General features: G+C 46.2%; 4 non-coding genes across 4 annotated transcripts; all 4 read right to left on the bottom strand.

The window, feature by feature from the left end:
- Positions 1–236: 236 nt before the first annotated feature.
- Positions 237–343, bottom strand: LOC118242365. The gene has a single exon (XR_004776807.1). It is a non-coding gene; the product is annotated as a U6 spliceosomal RNA (small nuclear RNA).
- A 4,004-nt stretch (positions 344–4,347) lies between these two features.
- trnad-guc lies at positions 4,348–4,419 on the bottom strand. Its single transcript has one exon. It is a non-coding gene; the product is annotated as a tRNA-Asp (tRNA).
- A 3,130-nt stretch (positions 4,420–7,549) lies between these two features.
- trnad-guc lies at positions 7,550–7,621 on the bottom strand. The gene has a single exon. It is a non-coding gene; the product is annotated as a tRNA-Asp (tRNA).
- Positions 7,622–10,750: 3,129 nt separating this feature from the next.
- Positions 10,751–10,822, bottom strand: trnad-guc. The gene has a single exon. It is a non-coding gene; the product is annotated as a tRNA-Asp (tRNA).
- Between the last annotated feature and the right edge of the window lie 3,129 nt (positions 10,823–13,951).

The following is a 13,951-nucleotide window of genomic DNA, read 5'->3' as shown; positions in this document are numbered from 1 at the left end:
CATCTCCATTAGTTCGTTATTGAAAATCACAGTGTGTGTGCAGTGCTTTAGCCATACCCTACAGTTTAATGTATTTTGCTCAATCTTGAAGTTATGCTCCTAACTTAGACTGTCTTTGGAATGTGACGTTGAGCCGTAGAAAAGGTGCTAGTTTTATAAGTGAAGCGGTATCGTCATAATTCTTGGTCGGCAGATGGCAGGACCTGCTGGATTGGCATGCCACATCTCCGCTGGCCAAAAATGTGGAGCGCTTCACGGATTTGCGTGTCATCCTTTCGCAGGGGCCATGCTAATCTTCTCTGCATCGATCCAATTTTAGTATATGTGCTGCCGTAACAAGCACGTCATGACTGCTGCATGGGGCACACATATAACTGCCCGTGCCGGCAAGAGGTCTCTGCAAGAGGGCAGGTCTCAGAAGCCCATAGGTCACCGTTATGATCCGTCAGAAGACAGGAAGGCGACTCCACCCATTCATGGAGCAAAACCAGCCTCCCCGTGTCTCCCCAAAAAAACTTGATCATTTTTACATCAAACAATAACCCTAACCCGACATTTAAAACCTTGATCCAAAGGAAATCCAAAACTAGCCAAGCACCTTATTTGTGGAATCAATTCATGCTCTCAGATTGGTAGTTGCTTTAAGGCTTTTTCCTCTTAGCTAGGTTTAGGGCCAGAATTTAGAATTTGGTAATAAATCAAAAAGAACTTGTTAAAAGAGGGTGTCACTGACTGAAATCTTGCATGCTACATAGAAAGGTATAAATACAAATCACAGCACTTTTTTTCAACAAATGATTATAAGCACAATGCTCACAAAGAAGGACTCATTCATCAAAAGCTGCAAATTTAAGACCACCTCGTCGTCCGTTGTCTATGTCCGCAACGAGTCGATCTATTTTAAAAAATACCCGGCACCCAGTTTTAGGTACAAATAACAAATAACAAATAACACAACATGTTGCACTAGATCACCTTGCCCCCAGCGTCAAGGTAAAGGTATTACAGAGCTACGCAGCTGCCCTTTTAAAATGGCCCCGTAGCGGGCCCTGCCGGCGGGCTCAAACTTGCATACTCAAATAAATCATTTGATAGCATCAAATATTCTTAAAGTACAGTACATTTATCAAAGTAATATTTCTTAGGTACCTGCTTACCGATTTTCAGCCATCTACATGCAACCGTTCGCCAGAAATCTCATGCTGAATACACAGTGTTTTTCTGGTAAATTTCCAACAATCGTGCCTGGCCTTTTAAATGGCCTTTTAAAACATGCTTTTTCCAGGATAAGATAACTTCAGATTTCCCCCCCTGCCGCAGCGCAGAAGTGCACCCCACAAAACCTGCTATGGCTAAACTCTTTCATTTTAGGTTGGCCACATTGCTTGCAGGCGTAGTGTTCATGCTTGTGTCGCTTTGTGGGGATCTTTGTGGGGATCTGTCCATCTGCAGCAGCGGCGGCAGCAGCGGCAGCCTCGGCCTCTGCCTTTTTCTTTCAACGCCAGGCCGTGGTCAGGGGCACCTTGGGCCCGGCTGGCACGGCAGGGGCAGCAGGAGTGGCGGCGGTGGCAGAAGCCGCGTCGCCTTCCAGACCGGAGCTTGTCAGGGTCTCACCAGGAGGAAGAGGAGGTTGGCCTCGGACGCGCTGAAAAGCCTGCCCGGACGCATCCTGCTGTATGTTAAAGTCAAAGGCAGGGTGCCCATGAGTCGGACGCTCCGGGAGCTTATTCAGTGCGGGAGGGAGAGGTTCTGGGGCCACCATGGGAGTGCTGGACTGGCCAACGCTCAGATGCAGAACATCCTGTTCCTGCTTTTTCTTCCTGGCGTTGTACCTGTAACAAAAACAGCAGCACAGCCTATTAGTACTCAGCCTGTATAGTCCACAGTGCCAATGAGGTCAATATAAAACCCCCTAAACTCACCACTGGGTCAGTGTCCGCTGATTCAACTCAAAAAGTTGAATACGGGTCCGGGTCACGAGGCCGGGGCTGCCGAGGACTACGTCTCTGATGACGCCGTAGTCCCTCATGACGGCAGCCCACCTGTTCACCCTGGTGCCGGCGATGGTCTGACCGGCCAGGTGAAGCCGACAAAGCGCCAGGCACACATCCTCCACCAGGCGGCTGATGCTGGGCCACTAAGCAGGCCCACTTCCTTGTCCAAGGAAGCAGCTGTGAAGATACAAAAGCACACACAGACAGACAGACAGAACCAATTATTCATACAGCTACAAGTGAAACTCAAGGAAACTCACTGGTTTATGGAGAGTGCGCTTACCGCTTCAGACTCTCTGTTCCAGCTACAACAGAGGTCTTAGAGTGGCTGCTTTTAAACCGTCCCTTAATAAGTCGGTCTCTGTGACGTGGTAGCTAGGCAACGCTGCCCGTGTCACTCTCCGGCCATTTGTCCCAGAGAGCGACGATGCTGTCTACCCTCTGCTGTGTCACAAAGGCCTGGTGACGCAGGTCCACCAGACTGTCGGCCAGGTTTACTATGTGATGGTAGCCTGGAACACCATCAGGTCCCAGGCTCTCCTAAAAATAAAAGAAAGAAACATACACTTTTGGACTGAAGCACACAAACGTTTACTGCTCTCATATGGTTGAACACCTTTTTTTTTGGAGTGCTTAGGACTTGTGTTGCGCTGTACATGTAAATACAAAGTGAACAGGAACTTCTCCCGATGGATGGGGTCCAGCTGCTCCAATATGTCCTGTGATCAGCCCGCCACCTTCTTCTTACAGCAGCGGCCCTCCAGGTACTCAGTGGCCATGAAGTACCAGCCGCTGAAGTCCAAGACCCTCCGGACAGTCTTGTACAGCCCGCAGGCCGTCAGCTTATGGCCCAGCCGACGGCACTCGGGCTGCACGCACAGCAGCTTGAATGCCCACATGCGGTAGGGCATCCACAGAAACAGTCTGCTGTGGAAGAAGGCGTCGGGTGAAGACAGAGGTTGTGCGTATACCAGCCGGGGTCCGGGAGGCAACCACCACAGACGCAGATGCTTGGTCAGCGCCGGCCTCCCAGACTGTTCTCTGGTGAAAAGCGGCCGGCTAACCCACTGATGCTGCTCTCTGGGCAGTGTCTGCTTCCAGCTCTCGGGCAGAAGGAACTTAAACGAACAAACGCACGTACCGTGAATATGGGCTTGCCGTTTAACTCGACTGACCACAAAAGCACCAAGGCGGGCTGGTGCCGCTCACCTCAGCAGTGGGCACTGGCTGCATTTGCGAAGGCTGCTTTTCCGGTTCAGCCATTGGCAGGGAGCGCTCGGGTGGGGCAAGGACCTCCGAAGCAGAGGAAGAGGGAGCTGGAAAAACATGCGTTAATGAGCTTAGAAAAGGGCAAAAGATGTCACTCAACATCACGGCACAGGTGCACATCGGCCTGCGGGGACGACAGCCAAGAACCCTGAAAGTATCTAACGCTACCGAAGCCTAAAAGCATCGAGTGCTACTGAAGCGTGAGCCACTCCCAGACCCGCCCCTCGATGATGACAGCAGCGTCAAGCAAATCTAGGTCGTTATGTGCAGCTATGTTAAGGAAATAAGCAGATGAAATGAAGGAGATGACAACGATTTAGCCAACATACATGAAGAGCACAGTTCAACATGCTTTTAGTGATTTAATGATTAAGTGAAGGGTTAGGGTTAGGGTTAGGGTTAAGGGTTAAGGGTTAAGAACTTATTGTTTATTGCACTTATCATTGTTTAAGATAGACCTCATGCATTTTGTACTTCTAGGCAACAGCAGTGATCCCTGTATTTCTACAGTAATCTCGATCATTTCTATATTGGACTCCAACCTACTGTAATGACTAGGCTGTATTCTATGAGTAAATAACACAGCACCTTTGTAAGTCGCACTGGATAAGAGCGCCTGTTAAATGCCATAAATGTAAATGTAAATGTAACAAGTACATCTCAAGACTTGACACTCAAGTCCCGACACAAGTCAAAAGTGAACACGTACAATCCAAAGGCAAGATGCAGTTACCAAGTACTTCCCTTCAAGTCATAGTCAAGTCACCACATTTAATGTCTTACAATATTCGACACCAGTAAAGCATCTGATGTAGTTTATGAAATTGAAAAAATCTTTCCATCCTCTTAAGTCTCAGCCTTGGTTGTATGCAGGTTTTGTCACGCCTGCTTAGAGATAACATCACCAATGGGCACCAAATTCTCTCTAGGGTGCTTTATCAAAGGATTGATCTACAATGTGCGAGTGTCTTTATTCATCTATGTAGATGAATCTAGAGCAAACGTGGGCATAGGATTCAACTTTATCCTTCCTGAAAAGGGTGCCAAGTCAGAAGTTCCTCTGCAGTGCACTGAAGTAGGAACTCTCCCCGTCGGGGAATCGAACCCCGGTCTTCCGCGTGACAGGCGGAGATACTATCCACTATACTAACGAGGACAGCTACATGCACCGCCAAAAGAAACAGACTGAGATGTACACGTCCCACAGGTTTTGAAGTATTTTATGTCAGTGCGCCTAGAACAAAAAGGTTTTTAAACACATTCTGGTGATGTTGACCCAGTCTTCTTTCTCCTCTTTTAACAATGTCGGTGTGCTGGCTTATCATTTGTATTTCTTTTCCAATTCTTGTAAAAATGCAAAATATTCAAAGCATTTTGGCTATCCCTGTGTGCTAAACACGTGATTGCTCTACACTATGAGTTAGGTCATATGGAATATTTTTATCAGATTTGGCTTTGACTCTCTTTGCAATATGTTTGATTATTCTATTGCAAATTCCTGTACTGAGCTGCACTCTCTTGTCAACATTCAACTTAGGTCAAGCGATGTCCTGCACTAATTTATTATCAATGTGCAAGTTTCAAATTTGTTGACTTACATTTCTGCTCAAATGTACTAATAGCATTCCTTTGAAAGCTTTACATGACACCTTCATCAGCTAGGTGTGATTTTTTTGATTTTTTTTTTAAAGCAGTGTGCATGCAAAATTGCTGAGCCACCTTGAGCCGTCCCACATCTTCGCCTTGGAAACCTTGGATACCACGTTAGTGTTGTAGGTAGCGAATCAATCTAATACTCTGACAAGCTTTTGAGCACCTGTTCAACTAGAATTGACATTAGCTTGCTAAAATAGCGAGTGGACCATTTGTGAGATTCCCAAATCTTTGAATTTACATCTCAGGCCATTTACAACCCTGAATCAATGACAGATGGGGACTCTTAATTGAACTTGAGGAAGACCTAGGACTTAACCCCGAAGTGCCCAAGCTGTGCGACAGCTGCGATGGTCGGGAGGTTACGGCGTTGCACTTGAAATCCAGCGGGGGTCCCCATGCCGTTTCGACTCCTGCGTGTAGTGTGAGGGAATGTTTCTTTCCTGATGGCTTTGCTGGAAGAATGAGTGCACACTGTCCTCTAGTTCTCTTTTTGTATATGCTTGCCATGGCATTTACAGTTATATGTTACATGGTGGGAATTTGAACATATTTACAGTTATGTTACATGGTGGTGGTAGTCCCCACAGTTTATCAGTTTCCCTGATTCAGTGCCCGAACGGCCTGTGGGAAGAAGCTCCTCTTCCGTCTCTCTGTCTTGGTCTTCAGGGAGCGAAAGCACTTCCCTGACCTCAACAGAGAGAAGAGCCTATTGTTGGGATGGGTGGGGTCCTTCACAATCCTCCTGGCCTTGGTCTGGCACCGCTTGTAGTAGATGGTCTGCAGGTCAGGAAGTTCCGTATGAGTGATGCGCTCTGCTGAACGCACTACCCTTTGGAGTGTTTGTCTGTCCTGCTTGTTGCTGTTCCCAAACCACACTGTGATGTTCCCCGTGAGGATGCTCTCGATAGTGCAGGTGTAGAAGTTCCGCAGTACCTTGGAGGGCAGTCTGAAGTCTCTTAGGCGTCTGAGGTGGTAAAGACGCTGACGAGCCTTCTTTGCCAGGGAGTTGGTATGGCGGGACCAGGACAGGTCCTGCGAGATGTGAACACCAAGGTACCTGAAACTATCTACTCTTTCCACCGTGGTTCCACTGATCCTCACGGGTTGGTAGTGCCGCTCCTGCTTCTTGCTGCAATCCACGATCAGCTCCTTTGTCTCACTGACGTTTAGGAGGAGATTATTTTCCTGGCACCAGTTTTCCAGGTGTTTAATCTCCTCCAGGTAGGCCCTCTCATCGTTGTCCGAGATCAGGCCCGTGACAACGGTGTCGTCAGCAAACTTGACAATGATGGTGGAGCTGGAAGTGGCTGTGCAGTCGTAGGTGTACAGTGAGTAGAGCAGGGGGCTTAGGACACAACCCTGAGGAGCTCCAGTGCTGAGGGTGAGGGTGGATGAGGCACGGTTGCCCACCCGTACTGATTGTGGTCTGTCTGTTAGGAAGTTGGAGATCCAGTCGCACAGGGATGTATGCAGTCCTAGATCCTCCAACTTAGTAGTGAGCAGGGAGGGGATGATAGTGTTAAATGCTGAACTGTGTTACCCCGCTGCTGCGCTCCCTTCATTGGCTTCCAGTAGCTGCACACCTCAGATTTAAAATCTTGATGCTTGCCTACCAAGCCAAAAATGGGCCAGCCCCTTCATACATTGAGTTAATGGTCAAAGCCCGATTCGTAACCTCGCGTTCTTCGAACCTCAAGTATGGCTTGGCTTGAAATGCCATGCTTCAAGTCTCATGGAAGACAAGCGTTGAGACTATTTCCTGTCCTGGCTCACAGATGGTGGAATTAACTTCCGCTTGCTGTCCGGACAGCGGAGTCCCTTGCAGGCTTCAAACACAGACTGAAGACCCATCTATTCATGGAATATTTAAATGACAAATGACCCTGCTCCTTTATTGACAGAACTGAATTAGCACTTAATGTAGAGTATTATTTATTACACTGATGCTGTCTAACAAACTTTAGAACTTATTGTTTATTGCACTTATCATTGTTTAAGATAGACCTCATGCATTTTGTACTTCTAGGCAACAGCAGTGATCCCTGTATTTCTACAGTAATCTCGATCATTTCTATATTGGACTCCAACCTACTGTAATGACTAGGCTGTATTCTATGAGTAAATAACACAGCACCTTTGTAAGTCGCACTGGATAAGAGCGCCTGTTAAATGCCATAAATGTAAATGTAAATGTAACAAGTACATCTCAAGACTTGACACTCAAGTCCCGACACAAGTCAAAAGTGAACACGTACAATCCAAAGGCAAGATGCAGTTACCAAGTACTTCCCTTCAAGTCATAGTCAAGTCACCACATTTAATGTCTTACAATATTCGACACCAGTAAAGCATCTGATGTAGTTTATGAAATTGAAAAAATCTTTCCATCCTCTTAAGTCTCAGCCTTGGTTGTATGCAGGTTTTGTCACGCCTGCTTAGAGATAACATCACCAATGGGCACCAAATTCTCTCTAGGGTGCTTTATCAAAGGATTGATCTACAATGTGCGAGTGTCTTTATTCATCTATGTAGATGAATCTAGAGCAAACGTGGGCATAGGATTCAACTTTATCCTTCCTGAAAAGGGTGCCAAGTCAGAAGTTCCTCTGCAGTGCACTGAAGTAGGAACTCTCCCCGTCGGGGAATCGAACCCCGGTCTTCCGCGTGACAGGCGGAGATACTATCCACTATACTAACGAGGACAGCTACATGCACGCCAAAAGAAACAGACTGAGATGTACACGTCCCACAGGTTTTGAAGTATTTTATGTCAGTGCGCCTAGAACAAAAAGGTTTTTAAACACATTCTGGTGATGTTGACCCAGTCTTCTTTCTCCTCTTTTAACAATGTCGGTGTGCTGGCTTATCATTTGTATTTCTTTTCCAATTCTTGTAAAAATGCAAAATATTCAAAGCATTTTGGCTATCCCTGTGTGCTAAACACGTGATTGCTCTACACTATGAGTTAGGTCATATGGAATATTTTTATCAGATTTGGCTTTGACTCTCTTTGCAATATGTTTGATTATTCTATTGCAAATTCCTGTACTGAGCTGCACTCTCTTGTCAACATTCAACTTAGGTCAAGCGATGTCCTGCACTAATTTATTATCAATGTGCAAGTTTCAAATTTGTTGACTTACATTTCTGCTCAAATGTACTAATAGCATTCCTTTGAAAGCTTTACATGACACCTTCATCAGCTAGGTGTGATTTTTTTGATTTTTTTTTTAAAGCAGTGTGCATGCAAAATTGCTGAGCCACCTTGAGCCGTCCCACATCTTCGCCTTGGAAACCTTGGATACCACGTTAGTGTTGTAGGTAGCGAATCAATCTAATACTCTGACAAGCTTTTGAGCACCTGTTCAACTAGAATTGACATTAGCTTGCTAAAATAGCGAGTGGACCATTTGTGAGATTCCCAAATCTTTGAATTTACATCTCAGGCCATTTACAACCCTGAATCAATGACAGATGGGGACTCTTAATTGAACTTGAGGAAGACCTAGGACTTAACCCCGAAGTGCCCAAGCTGTGCGACAGCTGCGATGGTCGGGAGGTTACGGCGTTGCACTTGAAATCCAGCGGGGGTCCCCATGCCGTTTCGACTCCTGCGTGTAGTGTGAGGGAATGTTTCTTTCCTGATGGCTTTGCTGGAAGAATGAGTGCACACTGTCCTCTAGTTCTCTTTTTGTATATGCTTGCCATGGCATTTACAGTTATATGTTACATGGTGGGAATTTGAACATATTTACAGTTATGTTACATGGTGGTGGTAGTCCCCACAGTTTATCAGTTTCCCTGATTCAGTGCCCGAACGGCCTGTGGGAAGAAGCTCCTCTTCCGTCTCTCTGTCTTGGTCTTCAGGGAGCGAAAGCACTTCCCTGACCTCAACAGAGAGAAGAGCCTATTGTTGGGATGGGTGGGGTCCTTCACAATCCTCCTGGCCTTGGTCTGGCACCGCTTGTAGTAGATGGTCTGCAGGTCAGGAAGTTCCGTATGAGTGATGCGCTCTGCTGAACGCACTACCCTTTGGAGTGTTTGTCTGTCCTGCTTGTTGCTGTTCCCAAACCACACTGTGATGTTCCCCGTGAGGATGCTCTCGATAGTGCAGGTGTAGAAGTTCCGCAGTACCTTGGAGGGCAGTCTGAAGTCTCTTAGGCGTCTGAGGTGGTAAAGACGCTGACGAGCCTTCTTTGCCAGGGAGTTGGTATGGCGGGACCAGGACAGGTCCTGCGAGATGTGAACACCAAGGTACCTGAAACTATCTACTCTTTCCACCGTGGTTCCACTGATCCTCACGGGTTGGTAGTGCCGCTCCTGCTTCTTGCTGCAATCCACGATCAGCTCCTTTGTCTCACTGACGTTTAGGAGGAGATTATTTTCCTGGCACCAGTTTTCCAGGTGTTTAATCTCCTCCAGGTAGGCCCTCTCATCGTTGTCCGAGATCAGGCCCGTGACAACGGTGTCGTCAGCAAACTTGACAATGATGGTGGAGCTGGAAGTGGCTGTGCAGTCGTAGGTGTACAGTGAGTAGAGCAGGGGGCTTAGGACACAACCCTGAGGAGCTCCAGTGCTGAGGGTGAGGGTGGATGAGGCACGGTTGCCCACCCGTACTGATTGTGGTCTGTCTGTTAGGAAGTTGGAGATCCAGTCGCACAGGGATGTATGCAGTCCTAGATCCTCCAACTTAGTAGTGAGCAGGGAGGGGATGATAGTGTTAAATGCTGAACTGTGTTACCCCGCTGCTGCGCTCCCTTCATTGGCTTCCAGTAGCTGCACACCTCAGATTTAAAATCTTGATGCTTGCCTACCAAGCCAAAAATGGGCCAGCCCCTTCATACATTGAGTTAATGGTCAAAGCCCGATTCGTAACCTCGCGTTCTTCGAACCTCAAGTATGGCTTGGCTTGAAATGCCATGCTTCAAGTCTCATGGAAGACAAGCGTTGAGACTATTTCCTGTCCTGGCTCACAGATGGTGGAATTAACTTCCGCTTGCTGTCCGGACAGCGGAGTCCCTTGCAGGCTTCAAACACAGACTGAAGACCCATCTATTCATGGAATATTTAAATGACAAATGACCCTGCTCCTTTATTGACAGAACTGAATTAGCACTTAATGTAGAGTATTATTTATTACACTGATGCTGTCTAACAAACTTTAGAACTTATTGTTTATTGCACTTATCATTGTTTAAGATAGACCTCATGCATTTTGTACTTCTAGGCAACAGCAGTGATCCCTGTATTTCTACAGTAATCTCGATCATTTCTATATTGGACTCCAACCTACTGTAATGACTAGGCTGTATTCTATGAGTAAATAACACAGCACCTTTGTAAGTCGCACTGGATAAGAGCGCCTGTTAAATGCCATAAATGTAAATGTAAATGTAACAAGTACATCTCAAGACTTGACACTCAAGTCCCGACACAAGTCAAAAGTGAACACGTACAATCCAAAGGCAAGATGCAGTTACCAAGTACTTCCCTTCAAGTCATAGTCAAGTCACCACATTTAATGTCTTACAATATTCGACACCAGTAAAGCATCTGATGTAGTTTATGAAATTGAAAAAATCTTTCCATCCTCTTAAGTCTCAGCCTTGGTTGTATGCAGGTTTTGTCACGCCTGCTTAGAGATAACATCACCAATGGGCACCAAATTCTCTCTAGGGTGCTTTATCAAAGGATTGATCTACAATGTGCGAGCGTCTTTATTCATCTATGTAGATGAATCTAGAGCAAACGTGGGCATAGGATTCAACTTTATCCTTCCTGAAAAGGGTGCCAAGTCAGAAGTTCCTCTGCAGTGCACTGAAGTAGGAACTCTCCCCGTCGGGGAATCGAACCCCGGTCTTCCGCGTGACAGGCGGAGATACTATCCACTATACTAACGAGGACAGCTACATGCACGCCAAAAGAAACAGACTGAGATGTACACGTCCCACAGGTTTTGAAGTATTTTATGTCAGTGCGCCTAGAACAAAAAGGTTTTTAAACACATTCTGGTGATGTTGACCCAGTCTTCTTTCTCCTCTTTTAACAATGTCGGTGTGCTGGCTTATCATTTGTATTTCTTTTCCAATTCTTGTAAAAATGCAAAATATTCAAAGCATTTTGGCTATCCCTGTGTGCTAAACACGTGATTGCTCTACACTATGAGTTAGGTCATATGGAATATTTTTATCAGATTTGGCTTTGACTCTCTTTGCAATATGTTTGATTATTCTATTGCAAATTCCTGTACTGAGCTGCACTCTCTTGTCAACATTCAACTTAGGTCAAGCGATGTCCTGCACTAATTTATTATCAATGTGCAAGTTTCAAATTTGTTGACTTACATTTCTGCTCAAATGTACTAATAGCATTCCTTTGAAAGCTTTACATGACACCTTCATCAGCTAGGTGTGATTTTTTTGATTTTTTTTTTAAAGCAGTGTGCATGCAAAATTGCTGAGCCACCTTGAGCCGTCCCACATCTTCGCCTTGGAAACCTTGGATACCACGTTAGTGTTGTAGGTAGCGAATCAATCTAATACTCTGACAAGCTTTTGAGCACCTGTTCAACTAGAATTGACATTAGCTTGCTAAAATAGCGAGTGGACCATTTGTGAGATTCCCAAATCTTTGAATTTACATCTCAGGCCATTTACAACCCTGAATCAATGACAGATGGGGACTCTTAATTGAACTTGAGGAAGACCTAGGACTTAACCCCGAAGTGCCCAAGCTGTGCGACAGCTGCGATGGTCGGGAGGTTACGGCGTTGCACTTGAAATCCAGCGGGGGTCCCCATGCCGTTTCGACTCCTGCGTGTAGTGTGAGGGAATGTTTCTTTCCTGATGGCTTTGCTGGAAGAATGAGTGCACACTGTCCTCTAGTTCTCTTTTTGTATATGCTTGCCATGGCATTTACAGTTATATGTTACATGGTGGGAATTTGAACATATTTACAGTTATGTTACATGGTGGTGGTAGTCCCCACAGTTTATCAGTTTCCCTGATTCAGTGCCCGAACGGCCTGTGGGAAGAAGCTCCTCTTCCGTCTCTCTGTCTTGGTCTTCAGGGAGCGAAAGCACTTCCCTGACCTCAACAGAGAGAAGAGCCTATTGTTGGGATGGGTGGGGTCCTTCACAATCCTCCTGGCCTTGGTCTGGCACCGCTTGTAGTAGATGGTCTGCAGGTCAGGAAGTTCCGTATGAGTGATGCGCTCTGCTGAACGCACTACCCTTTGGAGTGTTTGTCTGTCCTGCTTGTTGCTGTTCCCAAACCACACTGTGATGTTCCCCGTGAGGATGCTCTCGATAGTGCAGGTGTAGAAGTTCCGCAGTACCTTGGAGGGCAGTCTGAAGTCTCTTAGGCGTCTGAGGTGGTAAAGACGCTGACGAGCCTTCTTTGCCAGGGAGTTGGTATGGCGGGACCAGGACAGGTCCTGCGAGATGTGAACACCAAGGTACCTGAAACTATCTACTCTTTCCACCGTGGTTCCACTGATCCTCACGGGTTGGTAGTGCCGCTCCTGCTTCTTGCTGCAATCCACGATCAGCTCCTTTGTCTCACTGACGTTTAGGAGGAGATTATTTTCCTGGCACCAGTTTTCCAGGTGTTTAATCTCCTCCAGGTAGGCCCTCTCATCGTTGTCCGAGATCAGGCCCGTGACAACGGTGTCGTCAGCAAACTTGACAATGATGGTGGAGCTGGAAGTGGCTGTGCAGTCGTAGGTGTACAGTGAGTAGAGCAGGGGGCTTAGGACACAACCCTGAGGAGCTCCAGTGCTGAGGGTGAGGGTGGATGAGGCACGGTTGCCCACCCGTACTGATTGTGGTCTGTCTGTTAGGAAGTTGGAGATCCAGTCGCACAGGGATGTATGCAGTCCTAGATCCTCCAACTTAGTAGTGAGCAGGGAGGGGATGATAGTGTTAAATGCTGAACTGTGTTACCCCGCTGCTGCGCTCCCTTCATTGGCTTCCAGTAGCTGCACACCTCAGATTTAAAATCTTGATGCTTGCCTACCAAGCCAAAAATGGGCCAGCCCCTTCATACATTGAGTTAATGGTCAAAGCCCGATTCGTAACCTCGCGTTCTTCGAACCTCAAGTATGGCTTGGCTTGAAATGCCATGCTTCAAGTCTCATGGAAGACAAGCGTTGAGACTATTTCCTGTCCTGGCTCACAGATGGTGGAATTAACTTCCGCTTGCTGTCCGGACAGCGGAGTCCCTTGCAGGCTTCAAACACAGACTGAAGACCCATCTATTCATGGAATATTTAAATGACAAATGACCCTGCTCCTTTATTGACAGAACTGAATTAGCACTTAATGTAGAGTATTATTTATTACACTGATGCTGTCTAACAAACTTTAGAACTTATTGTTTATTGCACTTATCATTGTTTAAGATAGACCTCATGCATTTTGTACTTCTAGGCAACAGCAGTGATCCCTGTATTTCTACATTAATCTCGATCATTTCTATATTGGACTCCAACCTACTGTAATGACTAGGCTGTATTCTATGAGTAAATAACACAGCACCTTTGTAAGTCGCACTGGATAAGAGCGCCTGTTAAATGCCATAAATGTAAATGTAAATGTAACAAGTACATCTCAAGACTTGACACTCAAGTCCCGACACAAGTCAAAAGTGAACACGTACAATCCAAAGGCAAGATGCAGTTACCAAGTACTTCCCTTCAAGTCATAGTCAAGTCACCACATTTAATGTCTTACAATATTCGACACCAGTAAAGCATCTGATGTAGTTTATGAAATTGAAAAAATCTTTCCATCCTCTTAAGTCTCAGCCTTGGTTGTATGCAGGTTTTGTCACGCCTGCTTAGAGATAACATCACCAATGGGCACCAAATTCTCTCTAGGGTGCTTTATCAAAGGATTGATCTACAATGTGCGAGTGTCTTTATTCATCTATGTAGATGAATCTAGAGCAAACGTGGGCATAGGATTCAACTTTATCCTTCCTGAAAAGGGTGCCAAGTCAGAAGTTCCTCTGCAGTGCACTGAAGTAGGAACT

Source organism: Electrophorus electricus, chromosome 13, assembly GCF_013358815.1.
Source record: "Electrophorus electricus isolate fEleEle1 chromosome 13, fEleEle1.pri, whole genome shotgun sequence".
In the NCBI taxonomy this organism is placed as follows: Eukaryota; Metazoa; Chordata; class Actinopteri; order Gymnotiformes; family Gymnotidae; genus Electrophorus; species Electrophorus electricus.
This window is presented reverse-complemented; position numbering and strand designations above follow the sequence as displayed.